This window comes from Cupressus sempervirens, chromosome 7 (genome assembly GCF_028749045.1).
Source record: "Cupressus sempervirens isolate cs-2001-9-10 chromosome 7, ASM2874904v1, whole genome shotgun sequence".
Classification (NCBI taxonomy): Eukaryota; Viridiplantae; Streptophyta; class Pinopsida; order Cupressales; family Cupressaceae; genus Cupressus; species Cupressus sempervirens.
Window position 1 is genome coordinate 138,386,867 of NC_143124.1, and position 22,933 is coordinate 138,409,799.

The window sequence follows — 22,933 nt, forward strand, 5'->3', positions numbered from 1 at the left end:
ATGGTTTACATCTAAGTTTGTGAAGGTACAAACTCATATGTTGATTTTGTGTTACTCGACACTTACTAATTGCTAATGCTTGGCACATATAGGATTTCTCTCTTGCTTGGCTCCTATAGTAATTCTTTTTCACTCAGCATCTATACTTTGCTTGACGCCTATAGTGACTTGGCATCTATAGTTACTCATCACTTGAAACTTGCTCGGCACTTGTTGAATCTCTAGCTTGACACATATTGTAGCTCAGCATCAACTTAGAAATTGGTTTAAGTGTGTTGACACTCAATTGTCAAAACCAATCTAAGACCAACAGTCTCCCCCTTTGACATGAGTGTCAAAAAAACTTAACTAAACATTATGAATCTGATCTCTATGAGTATAATGTGCATCTTGTTTGGCATATGTACAAAACTTCAAAAACTTGTTCAAAATTTTGTAGAAGACTATATACCTCAAAACTTATAACTCCCCATGAGCTGACATGCCAATTCTGTATCCAAAATCTCTTAAACTAGATTTGTCACATGCTGATGTTTTTGATACTCTTTATCTTTTCCTTTTCATTCTTCCCTTGTCTGCTGTATTTCTACTCTATTTGTACTCCCCCTTTCACACATCTTCCTTGCATTTTTTGTATCATTTTGGCTATATCTCCATATCACTCCTCAAAACTCAAAATTTTATTATCTCCCCCATATCTTATTATATCCTATCTTTATTATATCCCCCCCTTTTTGACACTTATGTCAAAGGGTCCTATGAATGAATTGAATACTTAGCCAAAAAAAACTATTTATCTCCATAATAATCTTCAAATCAACATCCCAATTGTCTAAAGCAATTTCCAATGCTTTATGTTGGATGGTTGTCTTTGCTACAAGATGTATGAGGCCTTCCAATGTAGAAATATTTGGATCTTTCTTCAAAAAAAAAATTTCATAGGCCATCTCTTTATTCAAAACTTCCATGTGTGGGGTTATTGTAGACTGTATTTGTATCAACTTGGCCTTGATGTTAGCCTCATCTGCTATGAGTACAGTTAATTCCTTTTGGGTGTGAAGCATTGTAGCAAAATGTTTCTCACTTTGAGTTGGATCTTTTGGTAGCTGTCTACTTGATACCTTGAGGTTCCTCTCCAAGCTCAATATTCTCTAGCTTGTTTCTTGTGAGAAGTACGAAGAATCCCACAATTTGGAGTACAATGAGAATATGTTCTTAGCTAGTTCCACTTGTGATAGTGCTATCTCACTAGATATTTTCACATTTACCTTCATTTGAAATTTCTTCTCAAATCATTCAAGCAATTTTACATTGGTATCTAGGTCTTCATTTTGTACTTGGTCCACTATGTTGGATAGTTGCTCCATGATGGGCTTTGTTTCATCAAGTATTAGCAAGCTAAAAGCATCTAGAAAGATGTCTTTAATTTCTATTAATGATTGCCTTTGTCTATACTCATTCTTTAGTATTTCTTGCTTCTTCTTCTTCTCTAGTGCCTCTTACACTTCATTGATTTGTGTTATGCTCATTATTTTATAGTCATAGCTTGGTATGACTATATCCTCATCAAGTGCAGGGTCTCCATAGTGAAGTACCCTTGCTACCTTGGTAGAGCTCAGGCTTGGTGCTAATATTTGCAATGGTACTACATCATAGCTCGACTGCTTAGTAGGAGCCCCTATAGTAGGAAAATTAACTAACTTCTATATTTCCTATTGTTCTCTCTCCTTAGGGGCTTTCTCCTCTTCCTTGTCTTCTTTAGTTCTGCCTTGATCAATTATAGTGATTAGAGGAGGTGCACCTTGACTCTGTGCTATAGGATCCAAGGTATATTTTTGTCTTGTCTTTTCCTTAGCTTGCTCCTCGACAGTTATAGTGACCATAGTGTCAACCTTAGCAAATGTGTCTTGTGATGCTTGCTCTCGTGGTTGACCACTTATAGCTATTGGAGTTTGTGAAGGTGGTTCTTTTGTATTCACCTTCTCCTTGGTTATCTTAGCTACTACTTTTTGACATGTACCAAAACTAGATTAATACACAATTGTGCTTATAGAGTTGTCTAGTGAAGGATCTTCTTGAGATCCTTTGCAATTAATGGATTGATGTTCTAACCAGAAGTATCAAGAACATCCTTCACAATTATAGTTTTTGCAAATGTAGGTGTTGTATGTGGAGGACTAGGTGGTGGAAATTGTGTGTCTTGGACACTCTATTCATGTTGCTACTTCTCAACTATTGCCTCATCACCTTTTTGTGATTCCTTCTCCACTATTACTTCTTCTTTTTCTTTTTCTCCTTCTTCCTCTTTTTCATGTTCCTCTTCTTATTCATCATTATTTATTCCCTCAAACGGATCTTCTTTTCCTTCCTTTACTGTTGTCAACCCATAAATCAATTTCCACATTTGTGTGGACTTTTTCACAACATCCTCAATCTTGTTTTGCAGAATGCTAAAGGCTCTGTATTTGGGTGCAAATTTTCTCCCATGTTTCTTTCTAGCCTTGCTTATTTGACCTTTAGTGACATTAGGAATTACACGATCCAATGTTGACTCTTATTTCTTTCTCCATGTTTAGGCAATAATGCCATTTATTTTCTACAATGGAGTATAGCTCCTTAGGCATAGTATTATCCAGTTCAAGTGGAGTAGTCATGAACTTGGCCATCATAGTGTAGATTGATTCTTCCACTATGTTTTTCTCTTCTCTTGTCAGTTTATTAAAGTCAATACCTTTTAGTCCCATCAAATCTGCATTATCCCTAATATTGTCACATACATTTTCTAGGTCAGATTTAGTGGTGTGACTTACCACTCTAAATTTTTCATTGTTAGATTATATCCTCTCCTCACCTAACTCTGGAGGTGTCACATATTTTCTTCTCTTTTTCTCTCTTGTTTAGTAGCTTTCTTCTTTTTCTCCTATTCTTTTTCCACCTTAGTTGTAGCCCTTGTATCTGCCCTAGTGGTAGATTTTTTTGGGCTTGGCTTAGCCTTCTTTTTCTTTTGAGGCTATGCTATGGCTATTTTTGTGCTTTTCTCTTCTTGGGTTATGCTTTGGGTGCTTCATGCTCGGCACCTTCTTCTTCTTTAGCATCTTCACCCATGCCTTGGGTTAATGCTAGTGGCATTTGCCCCTATTCATCTTCATCATCATCTGCCTCTTCATCTTCTTCTACCTCCTCTACCTCTATTGTGCCTTCTCCAAATTTTGCCTTGAGCTTTTTCACCAATTTATCCTTTTTCTTTAATGTGGAAGCAGTTTTCAACTCCATCTCTACCTTTGATCTCACCACATCATATGTGCCAAAATGTGGTGCACTCTTATCCACTTCCTCTACTAGAAATGTTGTTATGGCTATAGATGGTTCATCAATGTTTATTTCATATCCAAGAGGTCTAAGCCATCTTACTCTTGGTATGACTGCTTGAATGTAAGTATAATCAATATTTACAAGAAAAAAAACATCATTTACATGCTGCTCAACTAATGAAATAGGTATCCTTAGTGTCTATTTCAAGGATTTCTTGAAATCTTCAAAATAACTTATCATAAGTGTCTCAAAATTTGCCCCCATTTGTTCAATATATTCATTCACCTGGGCTACAATGGACCTATTGGTTTTATAGCTAACTTTTCCAAAAGATGGAAATTCATTTTGTACATAGAAAAATATACAAATCAAAATTGCACCAAATTTACATTGGACTCCCTTAGTTCTCCTTATAGCTCCTAAGTTCTCATTGATTTGTTGTAGTTGCAATTTTTCTAGGTCATAGGTATGATCCTTTTTAACTAGTTTGTAGCCAACATCTATTGCAATGCATGGTACACTATTGAGTCTACTAGAATGGTAAAATTTATGAGAAATGACTCTAACAACAAAATTAACAAGAGGATCCTGAATGGTATCTATGGGCATGCCCCTCTTATTCCATTAATAGCTTCCTTGGAGTCACTTCTTAGGGTTTTGGGTCAATATAGGGTTGGAAACCCTATTACCCTGTGAAAAATTCTCTTTGATATCTTAATTGGACAATCTTCTAATCACAAACTACCATCATGAATCCTACTCAATGTAATTCTGATCCATTCAATTTTGAAAACAATAAAGAATTCTAGGGCACGGGCTAAACCATTCCTCTACACAACCTATCATAAGCTTATCTGATCTCGATATCTCCTATAGCACCTATCTTGTAGTTATAACATCTCTTAACATCATGCACCATTACTACCTTAGGAGGAATTATGGATAGGACTTTGGTTGGGTCATTTTTGTAGGCAACTTTAGGGATAGGCCAAAAATTAGGTTGCTTAATTTTATTCAACACTAATTGGACTTCAAACGGCTCTTTCTCCTAAGGTTTCCTAGAACGAGAGGCCATTGCTTTGATCTAGGGTTTAAAATCAAAGAAAATTTGAAACTGCGCTTGTCAGTAGTATAAATACCTTGAAATTGATTAGACTATGTTGAATCTATGTAGAAATATACTCAAATGCTAGGAAAACTGCTTGGAAATCATTCAGCTCTCTTCTTTGTCTTTGCTCTTTATTCGTGATGAAGAAAAATTATTCAAAATGTGAGCGTATACCCTAATTTCATAGCATTTAATGCTTAGTGTGTTTACAACTATCCACTCGGCTTCTTAAGCATTTCTACATTACTTTGCTTCCATTGATTTCCAATTATTCAACATACAATGAAGTTTCTCTTCACTCAACATCCACTACCAACTCGGATGCAACTAATCATTCAACTTCTATTGATTTAGGCAGATAACTTAGCATGTACTAGATCTTTACTCAGCATCTGAAGGTAACTTAGCAACACTTGTGAAAAATTGAAAATTTTAACTTTGCATCTCTATTCATGTCAATCTCTCATTTTTAGTATTCACTTGTCATAGAACTGATGTATGATAAAACTTTGTATATCAGTCCCACATTCCTTCTTTTTCTTAGTTAGATGACGTGTGACCACTTGACCTTTTGGGTGAAGTGATCCCTTCATCGGATGTGTTGCTTCCATCTTTCTTCTTCCATGTCTTATTCATTTCTCCTCTGATTTGGTCAACATCTACTTTCTCTTTTCCTTTGTTAAACTCTAAGTTAGGTGCCTTTGACCTTGGGCAATTTTTGCTGATATGACCAGTCTTCAAACAACTGAAGCATGTAGTTTGGCTCAACCATCTACTATAGTTTCCATAGAAGTTAGTTCTTATGCAATTTTCAAGGATGTGTCCATATTCCTAATGGTAGTGATAGTTATGCCTAGTGTTATAGTCCTAATTATAGTGATGTCCATGATTATTTCCCCTTGTTGGTTGATTAGGTTTCCACGTAGGCTTTGATCTACATTCAAAAGCTCTATATCCATACTTCTTGCAATTGTAGCAGTGTCCTTTAAATCTTGGTATTCTAATAGTTTTGGTCCTACAATCATGTGCTTGATGTCCTTGCTCGTTGCACTTATGACAGTGACCCATGTTCTTAGGTTTTTCATTCTGATGGGCATTCTTACTCCTACACACATCAGAGGTATGTCCCTTTTTACCACAAAAATGACAAGTAGGTTTAGTGTTCTTACCTTTGTCACTTTTTTTTTCTGCAGTCTTCGATGACTCTCTTTTTTTAGTGCTAGTATATCCTAGTCCTAAAGTATCATTGCTGGCTCTTGGTGATTTTAGTAGTTGTTCAAAGGATTTTATTGCCTCATTAGGTTTGTTGAAGCTCTCTTCGATCTCCTTCTCTCTCTTTAGGTCATTTTGCAGTTGTTTATTTTGCATCTTCAATGTGGAGATCTCAATGTCCTTGACATTTAGCTCATGATGTGCATCCATCATCTGACTTAGGGTGTCTAGCTACATGTTTGAAATTCTTTCAAGCTCAATTAACTTTTCTTCCAACCTATTGGCAAGGTTTCTCTTGTCCTCTTCTAGCATAGCCTTATCTTCAATAGCTCTTTTCTTTTATTCAATTACTTCACAAAGCATCATGGCTTGTGATTCTTGTTCAAGCTTGAGAGTTTTGATCTCCTCTGCTTGGGCTCTATTCTTCTCCATCAGGTCTATTATTGCTGCATCAAACTTTTTGGAATCTCCATTTGTAAACACTTTTGAGGTGTCAATCTTCTTGTATTGTGTATCATTCTTAGCTATAGCAATCCCTCTTCTTCTCTTTAAGGATTTTCTCAGTTCTTCCATGGCTTCTTCCAAAGTATGTAGAGTGAGTTGTATATCAATCACTTGGTTTTCTATGACCTTCCCAAGTTCATAGACTTCCATTTCTAAATCTTTTCTCCAAGTTGTAAGGTTTCTTCTTATGAGGACTTAGCTTTGATACCAATTGTTGAAATTTACAAATGGGAAGATTTACTTCTAAGATGGGGGGCGGGGGTGGGTGGGGGTGAATCAGAAGTAATAATATTTAACCTTTAAAAATTTTAACTAAGATTATTCACATGCATTTAACATCTCTAATAAACATAAAAGTAAAGACATGCATGGAAATAGATAACACAAGATTTGGTGACCTAGAAACCCTCCAAAATGAGAAGGTAAAACTGGGGTGGGGATGACACCCACAAATTATCATTGCAACAATATGTAACTAATTAAGGTTACAAAGTTTGACCACTTCCAATGGTCTTCCCTGTGAAAGGCCTACCCTGTTAAAACCTTTACACCCTGTTAAAAGTGACCTGGTTAAAAGATTTACAAACATTCACTTGGAATGTTACCCTATTAAAGGATTTATCACCTTGTTAAAGGTTTACAACATGGTTGTTAAACCAACCTATCATCATAGGATTTTCATTTGTAATACAATGGCTAGAAGGTATTAGAATGTGCTGATCTGATGACTTACAATCTTTAATTGTTGATTCTAGATCCTTATTCTACTTAATCTGATTTGATCCTTCCAAATTTGATAACTCTCTGCTCGTATTGCTGATACTCTATTCTAAACAACTTGATTTTGTAGTGCTACTATTCCTCTAAGTCTTTGCACCCCTTTGAACTTTTCTAGAATTCTCCCATATAACTCTCACTCCTCATTGAATTATGAGGTATCAACCTCTTGTTAAAGGCTTTGAAGACTTGGGGTTAGGTATGAATATACAATCAATATTCATCCTTCTTTTACCACTCAAATCTTTACACTTTTCCTATTGGTTGCATGCTTTCTCCATTTTTCTAATTGGTTGCATGTTGATTACATAGGGAATGTAAGAAATTTGATCTTATCTTTTAGATCCTTTGAGATTCATCTTAAGTTAGCTTCAAAAATGGTTTACATCTGAGTTTGTGAAGGCACAAACTCATATGTTTATTCTGTGTTACTCAACACTTACTAATTGCTAATGCTTGACACATATATGATTTCTATCTTGTTTGACTCCTATAGTAATTCTGTCTTGCTCAACATCTATACTTTTCTCAGCCCCTCTAGTGACTCGACATCTATAGTGACTTGGCACTTGAAACTTGCTCGACACCTGAAGTTCACTGGGCACTTATTGAATCTCTGGCTTAGCACATATTGTAGCTCGGCATCAACTTAGAAATTGGTTTAAGTGTGTTGACACTCAATTGTCAAAACTGATCTAAGACCAACACATATCAGTGATGTTATCTAGGAAATATGTACACAACACTCATTTTTCTCAAAAGAAATGTGGCATGAATATATTCAAAATTAACATAATACTATACCCTTGAGTCTGTCTCATAGATTTTTGAGAGTAATACTCTACACAAGCATAACCATAGTATTTCAAAGTCTCTACAAATCACATTTAATTCAACTATACAAGGCTATAACGGACTAGCCACTACTACTACTACTACAAAAATGCATTATTAAATTTTTTTTTAAAAAGCATGGCCATGTGCTTTTGGGGCTATAGTTCCATTTACAAAAAATAAAATTAGTAAAGAAAATAGTTGTACAATCATCTATTACATATTTGTTTAAAATCAACCAAATACAATGAGAAAAAAGGAATAATGAGCAAACCTCAATCATGTAAAATCCTTTGAGAACGTGTAGTTGATGTGAGTTCTGACCAAGAAGATATATAACATACCAAATAGAACCCCTACTTCAGTTTTATCATGTCTTAGATAGTTTAGAAAACACTTGACAAGCCTCTTAGTTTCTTTCACCTGCCTTACTTGAACATGATCTGTTCTAAAGGTTGTATGACTTAGTCTACATATCAAACACAAACTCTTATTCTATCTACATATTTAAATTTCAATTCTCTAGCATTCATGTACATGCTATATATATTCATGTCTGATATTATTCTACTTTCAATTCTATAGTATTCATGTGCTTGCTATTTATATTCATGTCGGCTTTGCATGCTATATATATTCATATATATACATAAATACATATAGATGTATATGTATATACATATATATACATACATACATACATGCATGCATGCATACATATATATATATGTATGTATACGCATATATGTATATGTATATATATAGATATATATATATATATATATGTATATGTATATATACATATGTATATTATATATATATACATATATATATATATAAATATATGTATATATATGTATATATATGTATATATATGTATATATGTGTGTGTCTATATATGTGTGTGTGTGTGTGTGTGTGTGTGTGTGTGTGTGTATGTATATATATATATATGTATGTATATATATGTATATACATATACATCTATATGTATATGTATATATATGCATTTGTGTGTGTGTTTGTGTGTGTGTGTGTATTCATGTCTATGATTATTTACTTTCAATTCTATAGTATGAATGTTCCTTTTGTATATATTCATACTCTGTTTTTTCTTTTTCTCAAGAAAGCTACAACTTTTTTCTTAATTTTGTAGTCCTATGATTATCTTCTAGATGGAACTTGCATGGCTTAAATTTTTCATGTGTCATGATACAAGTTGTCCTTTGGTTTATAGAGATTGCCCCTTTTCATAATGGGATCCTCTCATAGGTGAACACTAAAATGTGAATCTCAATTAGTTGACCTTAGAGTTAACTCCAACCTAATGCTAAATAAAAGAGAAAATCTTGTTTATCAATTTTCAATATCTGTAGAAGGATAATGTTCAAGAGACTTCAAACTATTGATTAATATTTCTAGTACAAGAGACGTGGTTGCTCAATTTCAGCAAGTTAATATGATCAAATCACCTCAATTTAGATTTTACAAATTTAATTTATTTAATGTATTTCTTCTATTACTAACTACTTACTTGTGATTCTTGTATGCTAGTCAACATTGCAACACCAAACACAAGGAGAAAGTCCATGATTAGAAATGCTAATGTGTTAGGATGTTAAGCTACTAAATGATTCATCCATGGCCTAAAGGAGGAAGGAGAACTTTGATCCATTGCTAGTCTTGTGTTTCCAAATAAATATTATAATTACAAATAATCTAAAACTTAAACTTGATCAACAATAAAAGCAAATTAGTGAATCAGTCTTGATTTTATTTGGTAGTGAAGAAGACATATCCTAAAAGCAATAATGCCACTAGTTAGCATTATAGAAATTTCTATAAATAGAAACAAGAAAAATTCCCATTTGTTCTTCTATAGCCATAAGTATAATAACCAACTCAAATATCACTTTTTTTTTAATTATAAATCTCCAATACATGAAACATTATAATAAGTTCCAAAGATGGTAATGATTTGCAAATGTTACAATCAGATGAACCTCACCTTACCAACACAACTAGATATCCAAGGGAAATGATGATCAAATTATAATTTGGCACAAAAGCCATATTAGTCGCCATATCTAGTGGATTAGGCTCTCCATAAGTCTATGTATTGTTGGAGAAAGTGTTGGGAGGATAGGTAGCTGAATTTGTATATCCTATTGCATCTGCATAGCCTACTGAGTTGGGATATGTTGGTGGAAGACCACTGTTATACATTACAGGAACACTTTGCATGGGAACTTCATTTTTCATGGACCTGTTCAGATGACAAAGATTATTTGAGGGTCGCAAGTCACTTTCTCCATAAGAAAAGTGACATTTGTCTCCAAAGTGGCAACCTTCAGGAGTGTTGAAACGGTTGCACAGTCAAGTTTTATAACCATTAAGAGTCACAATGGGATCTCCAGATGGTCCAAGTTGTTTGCTTAGTGGTGGCATCACATTGTTAGGTATAGTTTGTATAGGAGCTAGACCAAGAGCATTGATTCCTCCTAGCACATAGTGCAAAAAATGAAAACTTTCACCATATGGGCATCTAGATGTGTTGTAACAAGTAAGAAAGATGGCAAATTTAGTGACCAATTATATTATATGTCTCAAACTTAATTATGCTAGATATTGAGGTACATAATGATAACCATATGAATGAGATAAACAAGTTGAGACAACATTTGTCCTTAGGATAGTTGTATGGAGGCACAACCAACCTATACATAGTTTTGGTAGCTTCCAACAAGATAGTTTATTAAATATTTAACCAAAGATGTTATGATTTAATTGGCTTCTTAGAAAACTTAGATTTTATGACTATTTATATTGTTTTGCATCTTTTTCTTTCATGTTGTAGAAAAATATCCTAAAGAGAACCTCAAAAATACTAATTGATTATCCACTTGAATCCATCATAATGGGTTTATTTAGGTTCCACTCAAAGTTCTCCCATTTTCCACTTAATAACTATTCTTTTAGGTTATACATAATGAAGAAAAGTTTGATTCTTTCAGGTTTTTTAAATAAATAAAATTTGGTCTTTTAGATCTTGCTTAAAGAACACATTGATTTGGTTCCACTTAAAGAAGAGAAACTATTCTATTAGGTCCCACTTAAAGAATCTACACTTTTATGTTCCACTTGATGAAGTGGATACTTTGGGCACTACCATACCAGTACTTGATATCAATCATTAGAACTCCAATACAGTTTGACACATCTAAATCTTGTTGAGTTGCTAAGGTGATAAGTCAAGTAGGTTGCTAGTGTGAGTATTTTTTGAGCATTCAACTAGGAGGTGGGTCTTCCAATCATTGTTTATGGTGGATAGTGAACAAAAAGCTTCTTTTCTTGATAAAGCATTAGATACTAAATTTTTTTTATCCTTTGACAAATCTATATGGTAGAAATAAATAAAATTGAATGGAACTTACAAATTTCAAAGAAGCATCATATAAAATAATAGTACCATAACCTAAGATATAATACAATTTCATTACAAGTGTATGAACTTAACTCATTTAATTTATTATATTGTAAAATTAAAGGACTTCAAAATTAGATGGTAGAATTGACTATTAGTTTGACACTCAAATGGTTGTCACAGTATTTTGTAATAATTTACATGTATTAGTTGTAGATGCACATTCCTCTATAGCATTTAGTTGAGCGATTGTCATGAGCTACTAGTATTTTGTCTCTTAGCTTGTTAGAAAAGTTATTGGATGACTTTGACCAAGCAATGAACTCATCCCAAACAAGCGATGGTGATTGAAAATGTTCATCATATATATCACCTAACTCATATAGATTATACCCAATTACCAAAGCGAATTTAGGTGGCAGCAAGTTGGCTCCAATTGAGTAACCTTATATGCCTTTGAGCTAAAGCAAGAAATGGTAAAAGAAATTCATTAACAACAACATAATTTTTTTCCAAGATGGTTCCAAACTTCTTCTCACTTATGGAGACAATTGCTCCAATATACTCATTTTAACTTATCTACTCCCATTCTTCCTAGATGCTTGCTAAAGCTTTCATTTTCACAGAATGAATAATTATGTTTTCCTGATTGATTTTCAAATGGTATCTCAACTATTGAAGCTATTGAACTTTAGTAACAACTATATTTGACATATAGGCCACCAATAATAAGTTCATCCTTGAGACACTCATATTCCATGTTCTCAATAGCTTTAAATTACTTTCAAAACCCCAACCTTTACAAACCTCATAACCATTATGACCCCTGTGATGAAATTTCTTAAGGCATTATATCACTAGCTAAAATGTTGTCTTTATTTTCATATTTTTCATGTAAATTTACTAGGATGGTTGCAAAAATAGCATATGAAAAAATTCCATATTCTTCATGCTTTAGTGAGTGTTAGCCATTTTTCAATGCTCTCATTTATTAGAGGCCACGAGATGCTTGCAACTGACTAGTTTGGGGAGTTGGTCATTCACATTATATATGGTTGAATAATGTCATTACTTAATAAGGGTACACATGTCCTCTATATGCTGTAAAATTCTTATTCCGTGAAATGTTATCTTATTCTTTTATGTGGTAGAACAATGTTTAGGAATCCAAAAAAATTCTACACCTATTTTAAGTTCCAAAACTATCATTTTGTCATAGATAGAGAGGTTGTCTGGAAGGGCCATGGTATTTTGGCTTCAGTTATGAAAGCAATATTTTCTATAAAAGTATTGATTATTGTAGATTCTTCCAGTCATTGCATTTCCTAAGATGACATCTCTCCATCATTAAGGTTTTCTTCAAATGAAATACTTCTTATAATCTTACATTTATTACTAATAGCATACACATAATTTGAACTCTTGTAAGAAAAAAATTAGATGGCACAAAATTAACCCACTTTTCAAAACATACCCATCGTATGAGGTTCAAACACAAGTGACATTGTATATCACAATGAATGTTTGTAGATAAGCCACACAAAAGTGACTCTTCATCTACCACTTGAGTAGCAACCCATTTGTACTAAACTTAGTGGCAAACACATTCATGGAGATCTTGAGATAGTTGACAGTGTCTCATCCATTCCTCTAGATCCCTTCTTTTGACTCTCCACTCTTCAAGCCTAATTGTTAGAGACTGTAAGTAGGCCTGTAGAAAAAATCATATTAAAGTATTTAGATGAGTAACATAATTCAATTAGATGTATCATAATGAAAATCATGCTTCCATATCAAAACAAAAACATTAAACTTCTAACAAAGAGAAGATGATATTGCAGGGTTTGAAGCAACTTGTAAAAGAATAATAAATAAATTAGATAGTAGAAAAGATCCTAAGATCACTATGATTCCCTCTTTTAAGAAAATTGTATTGTATTTGGGAAAAGAAAGATCATAACCATTCTATACCTATGTTTTTTGGCTTTTTCTTTTTCATTTCCCTCCATTATAATAAACCTCTAGTATAGCTACATTTCTTGGCATACAACTAACATAGCAAAAATGCTTTCTTATGAGATATTTCTCAATTTAAATTTTTTCAAAGAAAATATAAACTCCCTTCTTAACATCAGAAACCATAATATTGAAAATCATCAATGCTTGGCCTTACAAAAATTTCCAATTTTGGTACAACAATAGTGCCTCACATGTGTGTGTTCAATCTGATTAAGCTATTGCCTTCTTTCACTTTAGAAATATTTCATATTCCAAAACTTGTGGTTGGATCAAACTAAGTAGAAAGGCTAACACTATTTCTAGGAAATTTTAATTTTTGAGGATGGGGGAAGGAGGTTTTTCTTGTGGGATGCAAGCAATTTTTTTGCTTACTTGGATGAGATGAGGGATGTCATCTAGATTGATGAAGCTGACTACTATGTCTTAGTAGTGATTTTTTGCCTAGCACCATGTTCATACACCTGGAGACAATAATGGGCATCAAGATGGACTTCTATGGTATAAAGAAATTGGTCAGCATGAAGCCGGGGAATTTTCAATGGTTGTTGTTCAAGAACATTAATTGTTAGAGGATCAGAGTCAGTTGGAGTCTGGTCCATTCAACTCAACAGAGTCAGGTCCCCATAGCACATTTGTTCCATTATATACAATAGCCATAGAGGCCCTAAAACTACTCATTATATCAATGAACATTTGTTTCAACTCCTACGAAGTATGCTACGATATGTTATTCTATATTTTTGAAGTGTGTATGCTTCTCTTTCAATTTTGAGTTTGGTTGATGCATTATAAGACTATGATTTTTTTTATTAGATCTAGTATGTTTGCATCATTTTTTGTTCAGTTCATGCTAATGTTGGTGGAGTGGGTCGAGAAATGTAGAGAGACAAACCCTCTTGCTGATTACATAGAGATGGAACCATTAGGAAAATTTTTAAGAAAGGTATATCTAGAACCCTATCACTATGTAATTGTTTCTTTTCTTGATGTTTCTTTATCAAAAGATCATAGGATGTATGCCCATATACTATAATTTTTTAATTTCTTGAGCATTCTTGATGTTGACCTTCCTTTTAGCTTTATCTTCACCATGTGTTCCACTATGAACTTTTTACAACAATCTTGGTGTTGTAGCTATTGTGAATTAAATGTTCAACATAATTTTATGGTAAGTTCTTAGCATCCATCACAAGTATATTTAAGTATGATTTAAAGAGTTGATGGTGATCATGAATAATTTATTTGCATATATTAAAAAAATCTTCCTTGAGAATCTTATTTGGTGAAAACTTCTTTATTTGTTCAAACATGTAAGCCTGCATAGATCAAAACCTTATATCAAATATGGTGAAAAAAGTTTTACCTACATATTTCCAATTAGATGAGAAAATAATACCAAACCAACAATATAAATAACAATCACAAATGAGTTCTCCCAAATATATGTGTTGGTTGCAAGATTTTTGCTGCACTGAACTGCAAGAACATGGAACACACATAGTTAGATCCTATATCCTATTTTTATAAAACAAAAAATGTGATCTTTCAAAGTGAAAACTGATGTGTATGACATATCAACTAAAAATGTCTCCTTCAATGTGTCATTCTCCATTAAATCAGCCAGACTTTGCCCATTCAAAAAAATAAATGCAAAGCAAATCAAACTAAAACTTGGTTTTCAAGTGTGATTAGCATAAAGCTAAAACCCAAATTGGTTATGAGGTGAAAGTGTTAACCACTAACTTTACACTACAAGATTAAAAAAATATTATTAATAACAATAGTTACAATGAGCACAATAAATAGCATAGAAGTAGATATGTTTTCATATAGGTAATAACCTTAAAATTGTTTAGTACAGCAAGGCTCAAAATCACCATACCTTCTCTAACATGACTTTGTGTGTTAAATGAAAATAAATTAGTTATGGATAATATAACCATTAACAACCAAAATAAATAAATTACATCAATACCAAAAGAAAACAAAACATAATAGGTCAACTACAATATTATTAAATAAATTATATAGACTCTAGATTAACCCCCTTGTAGAAAATTCAGCCTCTTTTGAATAACACTAATAGAAAAACAATTATTTTAGCAAGAAGTTAGAAGGTGGGGGAGAAGACAATCTCCAAGGTCTGGTGAACTAGATGTCAGCTTCTTCTCAAGATGTGATATACAGCTACAATTGGAATAGCTTCATTGTAAGTTGATTTGTTACTTAAGAAAGACTAGATGAAATAGTGTGTATTTTTCAAATCATTCCAGATGGCACAAATGGACCTACATGTTCTTATACACACAAACATTAAGAAGTGTTACACATACTTTGCAATTCTTTCTAAAATTGAAGACAGATTATGTTTCACAAGCAATAGCAATTCAACATTAGGTCCTTCCCTTCTAGAGATTTGAACAGTGTGTCAACCATTTCCTCGAAAAAGACTAAATAATTCTAAACATGGTGTGGCCAATGCATCTACATACACATAAGGAAGACTCCCAAGCTTCTTTCTAGCATGAAACTCATGACATACAAGAAATAACAATCTATTTACCATAAAAATTTCAACATTGTTTGTGCTTGGTAGAAGTATGTAAATGTCAGGTTCTTTACCAATAACTACAAATTTCTACACTTCAAGAGAACACACAGTGTCAACAATGGAGCATAAAACTGGTAGAGAAGTAAACCATTTAACAAATTGTAATGACTAGTTTTAGGAATAATGCAATATAACCACAAAATGTAATGCTCTACTACCACTTGTAATGTCCCTTTTTATGATAAATTATGAAATCTAAAAAATTACATTGCAAAATCAATTGCAACAAACTTCTTTCCTTCAAGTCTCAATTATTACTATGAATTATGATCTATCATACCACTTATGAATGTTTAAGTTATGCAAGTAACAAGATATGTGTTTGTGTGTGTATTATTCAACAAAAAGTATAAAGACTAGATATTGATCAGTATTGTATCTAATATGACTGGTAACGATTATGCAAGGATGATCTTGAAGTTCAATATATGTTTTTGCTAAATGATATTAGCCTTCTTTGATTTGACAATGGAGAGTATGCTATATTATCATCCCATCGCTTTGAGTGATGAATGCTATTTCTGATCTGACTTTATAGACTTTATAAATAGTGATGCTAATTTCTATTACACTAGAAATTAGTACACTATCAAAATAGTTTATAAGATAGTAAATGAAAATTGGCATCCAAAGGAAAGTGTATTAGTGACATTATTTTTCAATGGTGACGATAACAACAATGCCTCAATACAATAGCATAGAGAGGGTCAAATCAATGGAAAATGAGGAGTTGATTAGGTTCAATATTTTAAAAAATGTGTCCATTTATTTCTCAATTATTATCTATTATTGTCTATTATTTCAAACATAACTTGTTATCATTGCAGTCCATGACACAAAATTTGGCTCTAAACTTTTTTCAAAAAATTTGTGTGCATCCACTAATAGATCACATTTCCTGTACATGTAATCGAGGGCACTTTTCACATGAAAATCATGGATTGAACCCACAAGTTTGAGAATGTATTCCCAATACTCATTCTAATTATATCTTATAGGTATTGTAGTCCATAACATAATGCTTCACTCCAGCATTTTTTCAATCACTTGGCATGCATCAACTAAGTTCCCACATTTAGCATGCATATTAACAAGACTGGTTCATGTAAAAAATTTAGTTACTTCTTTTTTTTAATAACTTGGGTTGAATTTAATTTCCTTCTAATACAATCAATTTTATTCTATTTACCATAGTCATGTCATATTATGTAGTGATTAAACTTGAAAATGTTGTGAAGAAAAGGTTCAAACTCAATTTTGAAGGCCTTAGAGGCTTTGAAACTGTCTGAAAGTGTCTAATACTTGCATAGCTAGTTATAGTTTGATAGAGCATGTTTGAAGATTCAAAAGGGTCATCAATCAAACCCTTGGTTTGAAAGATATGGCCTTTGGAAGTTGGATCTCCCAAAATAAGAAATATAAAAGCATGTTGAACACACAGATGATTTGTAAAAGGGAGTTACATGTATTGGTGGGTAATTCATATAAAGCTTTATAGAGTTACAATTGAATAATGCAGGGGCATCACATGAAACAATAAGTTTTCCATATCATAAGTTGAAGTCTCATTCTTGGATTTTTGTTTGCAATAGTGACAAGAAGTAATATTAGAAAACTTTATCATTTTTTGAGCTACAAAATTGGTAGACATGTGATCAATTGTCAATCAAAACTATAGAAAATTACTTAAGCTATTTATAATAAATAAAATTTCATACCCCTCAAAGTGTGACTTCTTTGTTATGTCTTCATAAATGAAAATAAAGTAGATAATTCATTATAGCTTCCAGCCTTGCCTTATCTATTGTTACATGAATCGGTTTCTGCCTATTTCCCTATTGCAACTCTCTAGTTTGATGTTTTTTAGTAGCATTCAAATAGTTATTCCCTATTTTTGAAACAATTATTTGTGTAGTGCTTAGGATTTTAGAGTTAGCCTTTATAGATGTCAGTGAGTCCTCTAGCTTGTGATTTTTTCTCTTTGAGAAGGGAATTTGATTATTGCTTGTACAAATCTAATTATTCCCCATGTAAGGAACTTCAAATTTTCCATCAGTTCCAAAATGTGGAACTGTTGGAGGATCTTCCTAGCTGTTAACAATGAAGGATGGAGAAGTAAAAGGTATATTTGCATTTAATGTATATCTTGAGGAAACTTCCAACTCCCCTCCACTAAACCTAATCATGTTAGCTACACTTAGATGAGATTCCTAGTCATTAAAGATACCCACGGGATCTTCCTAGTCTTGGCAGATGGTACTCTTTGAGGAATTATCATCATACTTAGACCCATTGGTTTCTAAGTTGTTGGGTGGTGAAATCTAGGACTCTTCATCACCTTGAAGAAGGATTTATTCACCATTCATAGAATCTCTTCCATGTTCATCATTGTCCCCAACTACTTCTGCAAGATTTCTATTTTTATTTAAGTTAAAAACATTTCTATAGAGGAATATGCAACCACATTTGTAGAAAATTTCTACAAGATTTGATTGGAATTTTGATTCCTCTATAGAAAAGTGTTTAGCTTAATTTTGATTCCTTTTATTAAGATGTCTTTAACTTCTTTATGATTATCCATGACACTTTTCTATAGAGGAATATGCAACCACATTTGTGGTTCCTTTGAGAGGTTTAAAATAAAACTTCACAAAAGTACCCTGATAAAGATTTCCTTAATCATAACAGATTAGGAGGTGGATGGAATTAAATCAAAGGAGAGGATTGGATGCATTGGAGAAGGACAAGAGGATTTCATTTTCTTCTTGAATAACACATCCTAAAGCCTGATCATAGATTGGAGAGACCTTACCAAAGCAGGAGTGACAAGAACACTAAGAGGACAAGGGTGTAACAACACAAGAGACTTACATATTTGAGGACAACTTAGTAAGGGTAGAACAGTGAAAGTTGGTTCTCATTCAGTTTCTTATCTTATTAATCTCTTTTGATTTCTATTAATCAATCTCACAGTAACAATTTAATATCAGAAAATCATTTCAATGCAAATTCTTTTGACTTATCTTGGTTGGTTAATTGCAATACTCATTCCCATTACCACATTTCAATGCATATGCAGCCTGTTGTGGTGAGGGAAAGAAGTCATTGCTTGTCATAGCACAAAATAGTGATATGTGTTGAATGCATCTGTCTATCACTCAGTATATTGTTTTCTTTGGACACTATGGTAATCTTGAAAGTTTAGTACCATAAACTCCTAGTTCTTCTTACTCAATTACCAATGACAACTATGAAATAGGAAGGTAGGTTTTTTTAGGATGGATATTGAAAATTTCAGCATAAATGTTATTATAGTAGCAACTGGAGGCTTCTATTTTCCCCTGATGTATAGGTCTATGAACATATTATCTAGTTTTCAAGCCTGGATGGGAAGATAATTGAAATCTATTAGCATAATCTTTTGTAAAAAAATTACTACTATTTGCATTCCATATGAATTTTACATTTTCACTAACTATACCTTACTATATTGTGCATTAGCAAACTATACTATGATCATAAATAATAACTAGGACTAGGCTTGTTCATGCCCATCATGCCCACTATTATAAATGTCATGTTTTCCTATTCTAGATGCTTTCCTCCACACTTTGGGTTTTATTGAACCTAGAATACATGAATTCTTCATGAATTGTAGCAAGCAATCCATATTATCCTTTATCAATATAGAGTCTATCACTATAAAGATGGATATGGGAATGGGTGGGATGGGTAGCCACTTGCTGCTAGTACCTAACTAGATCTCCAACCAATCTTATAGTACATAATATGATCCAACTAAGATATATAGGACCATCCCTATCTATATAATAAGGTAGTACCAATGAGTGTTTTGTAGTTGCTAGTCGATTGTATCAAGGATTTAAAAAGTCAAATATGTAGAGGCCCTTATATATAATGGGGAAATCTCCAACCGTTTCTCTCCCCTGTGATTCTGCTCCACCTCCAACTACCAGTGATGGATTGACTCTCTATACATAGTTGTTAGAAGATGAGGAATAAATTTGTGTCCCTTTTTAAAGTTGTTTTCTAGACATCAAATAAAACCCACATCTCTAAATTAAATGATCATATAGAGAGCTTGCAGGAAACCCAACAATGAAAGGACATTTATAGGAGCTACCTAAATTATGCAAACACCAATGGGGGCTCACAAATAAAAAAGAAGACATTTTAACAAATTTGACAACATTAAGAGTAGTCACTATTAACAAAGGCCACAAAAAATATATGCAACCTTAATGTAGATATGACATATGAAAAAATGGCAAGGTCAAGACCTAGAATACAAGTGTGGCATTTATCCCCTTTTTGAGCCTCTGAGAAAAACTCTCTTATCAATTATAATAGTACAATATTCCCTTGTAAATGTGTAGAGAGGGTTCCTTTAAATTTATTGTCTATAGTCATGCATCTTGACAATAATCAAGTTGTCCTAAGTATGTTAAAAGTATAATTGAGAACATAATGAACTAGTGCCATATTTAGATGTGTGGGAAACAAAATTATAATTTAAGATGTCCATGAAGATTTTTACAAGTTGTAAGCATGTGTAGTTAGAAAAAAGCAATAAATGATTGAGGGGGTAACACATGACACTATTTTGAAGGTTTTTTTGAATTTCCTACATTATGTTCTTGTAGATCAAATTCTTGAGCAATGAGAAAATATCAATGAAGGATCCACAAAAAGAAAAACCACCAAAGAGATCAAAAAAGAAAGACTCACAAGAACTGAGATATAGACCAGCATTCATCATTAAAACTAGCAAAAGAACATGACTACAAGCAGACACAAAGCAGTAGGTCAAAAGCCAATATCAGTCAAGGTGACTTGTAACTAAACCTCATTAAAGTTACCAACTAGGGGCAAGGTGGGAATAGAATTTCCTTCCATTGTTCAAAAGAATTAACTTACTTGAGAGACTCTCTATTATGCATCAAGTTTTCCCTTAACCTTGTAAGAATCACCACAATTGGCAATATCATTTCTTGGTTCTTCCAGTAGATTCCAACACCTTCCAATTATAATGGGGTAAAGAATAAACTTTGAATATAGTTTGTTCCTTGCATAACTAACCTAAAGCCTTACCCATGAGGTTTTACCTAATATGTTCCATCACCATCTCAGACATCACAATATCATTGGAGTGCACGTTCTCATGAATATATTGGAACAAAGAGAAATTCCCAATATTGTGGAAGTGGTTCAACCTAGAGGCCTCACAGTGGAGTTCTAATCCCAAACACCATGCTTGGATTATAGTTAAACACTTTGGCAACTCTGAGCCATCTTAAAATCATACACAATGGGAATTATTTAAAATTGAAGTAAAAAAAAAAGGTGGAAAAATGTCTTGTTATCTTCAGGATTTCATTTAACTTGCTTAAGTAGATCAATGTATCTAGATCTAACAAAATGATTTAGTATAGAGCAACCTAATTTTTCAACAGAGATTGTATTTTGAATGCTGTGGACTTAATAGCGGGAAGAGGGAAATTTTTACAGTTTGAGGATATAAATGGAAGATTCTTATATTCCCAATAGGAAATAATGTAGATTGGTTTTTGATGGGGACATAACCTAAGCACAGAATGGACACAACAGGAAAAGGGAAATTGCATTAACTGTGAAAATAAGCTAGTACATTCAGTACAGAGAAAATAGACTTCATAACATGCCCTAAGGGCTTACAATAACATAAATCTAGAGATAATTTCTCCTTTCAGTACCTCCTCTCAAACTCCACTCTGAACTACCTTTTACAATGCCAGAAATGTCCTTAAATAAACCCCGGAGGGTTAAGGACTAGGAATACATTCTAGAAAGTGCTAGTAGGCATCCACCGACCAGATAGAAGGCTCCAGAAACTATGTTAGAAGTCAATGCAAATCTAGAAGAATCCAGAAATGGTAACCGAACTTCCAGGAGATATAACTTTTGAACTGTAGCTCCGATTGATGAACCGTTTACATTTTCGAAAAGCTCTTGAAGCACTCTATAGCCCCAGGGACCAGCTTCACTCGTCCCCCATTTTTTGACCCTTTTTGAGGTCATTTAATGCCCCTAACCTGACTTTGAAGCATTCTTAGGAGGTCTCCAAAACCCAAAAAACTGCGATAACTTTCAAACCATGTGACCTTTTGACCTGATTCTTTTTATGGAATACTCTAAATTACAATTACATCCATCTGGCCAATTTACACCTCCTAGTTCACCAAAATGATGGCTCAATTACATACTCATATTTTTTTTAGCATTTACACGTATCCCAAGGTGTTCAAATACTCTATCCTAGAACACTGATAGTGGAACTGTGAGAGTTGGAACCTTTATTTGACCCAAATGGGTATCCAAAAATGAAAACACATAAAACAGAACTAAGTCTAAGTACTTTTTTTTTTTGGTTGACATAGGATTGCCCTTATACCTCTGGATGCTCCTGCATCAGACACCCAGGGTAGATTGAAAAGTGATCCTGTCACTTTATGAATGGTAGAGGAGATCCCAAATGGTAAACCTTAGTTGCTAAAATCTAGGTTGAGTCCTCTATTAGTCGTCCTTTCCACTTGACCAAATACTCTTCATACTACCTATTTCTGGTACTTCTACCCACACGATGATCTAGAATGTCTTCTATCTCCTCCTTCTTAGAAGCAGGAATTGGACATTGCTCTAACACCACCTCCTCATCTGCACCATCATCATGATACTCTGTTAAGTCTGCAATGTTGAAAATAGGAGAAATGTGAACACCATCTGGTAGCTCCACCTCATATGCATTTCCTGAGTCATGTTTTTTCAGAATTTTGCAAGGGCCAAATTTCTTCATTTTCAGCTTGTTGTAAGTACTGGCTGGAAATCTTTCTTTTTGTAAGTGCACCATGACTAGATCCCCTACTTGAAATTCCTTATGTCTTCTCCTTTGATCAGCCCTAGCTTTATATTCTTGATTCATCTTGGTAATGTGTCCCTGAACCTCCTCATGTAGATGCTTGATATGTTCAGCTAATTCTTCTGCTTCAGCACTTGTCCTCTCCCCTTGCTCTATCTTCCTCAATTCTGGTGCAGTCCTTGGGCTACTTCCATATACAATTTGGAATGGTGATTT

At 33.4% G+C, this 22,933-nt stretch overlaps 1 pseudogene; it reads left to right on the plus strand.

The window, feature by feature from the left end:
• Positions 1-22,933, plus strand: part of LOC149545896 (ubiquitin C-terminal hydrolase 13-like) — a 163,681-nt pseudogene that overhangs the window by 79,365 nt on the left and 61,383 nt on the right.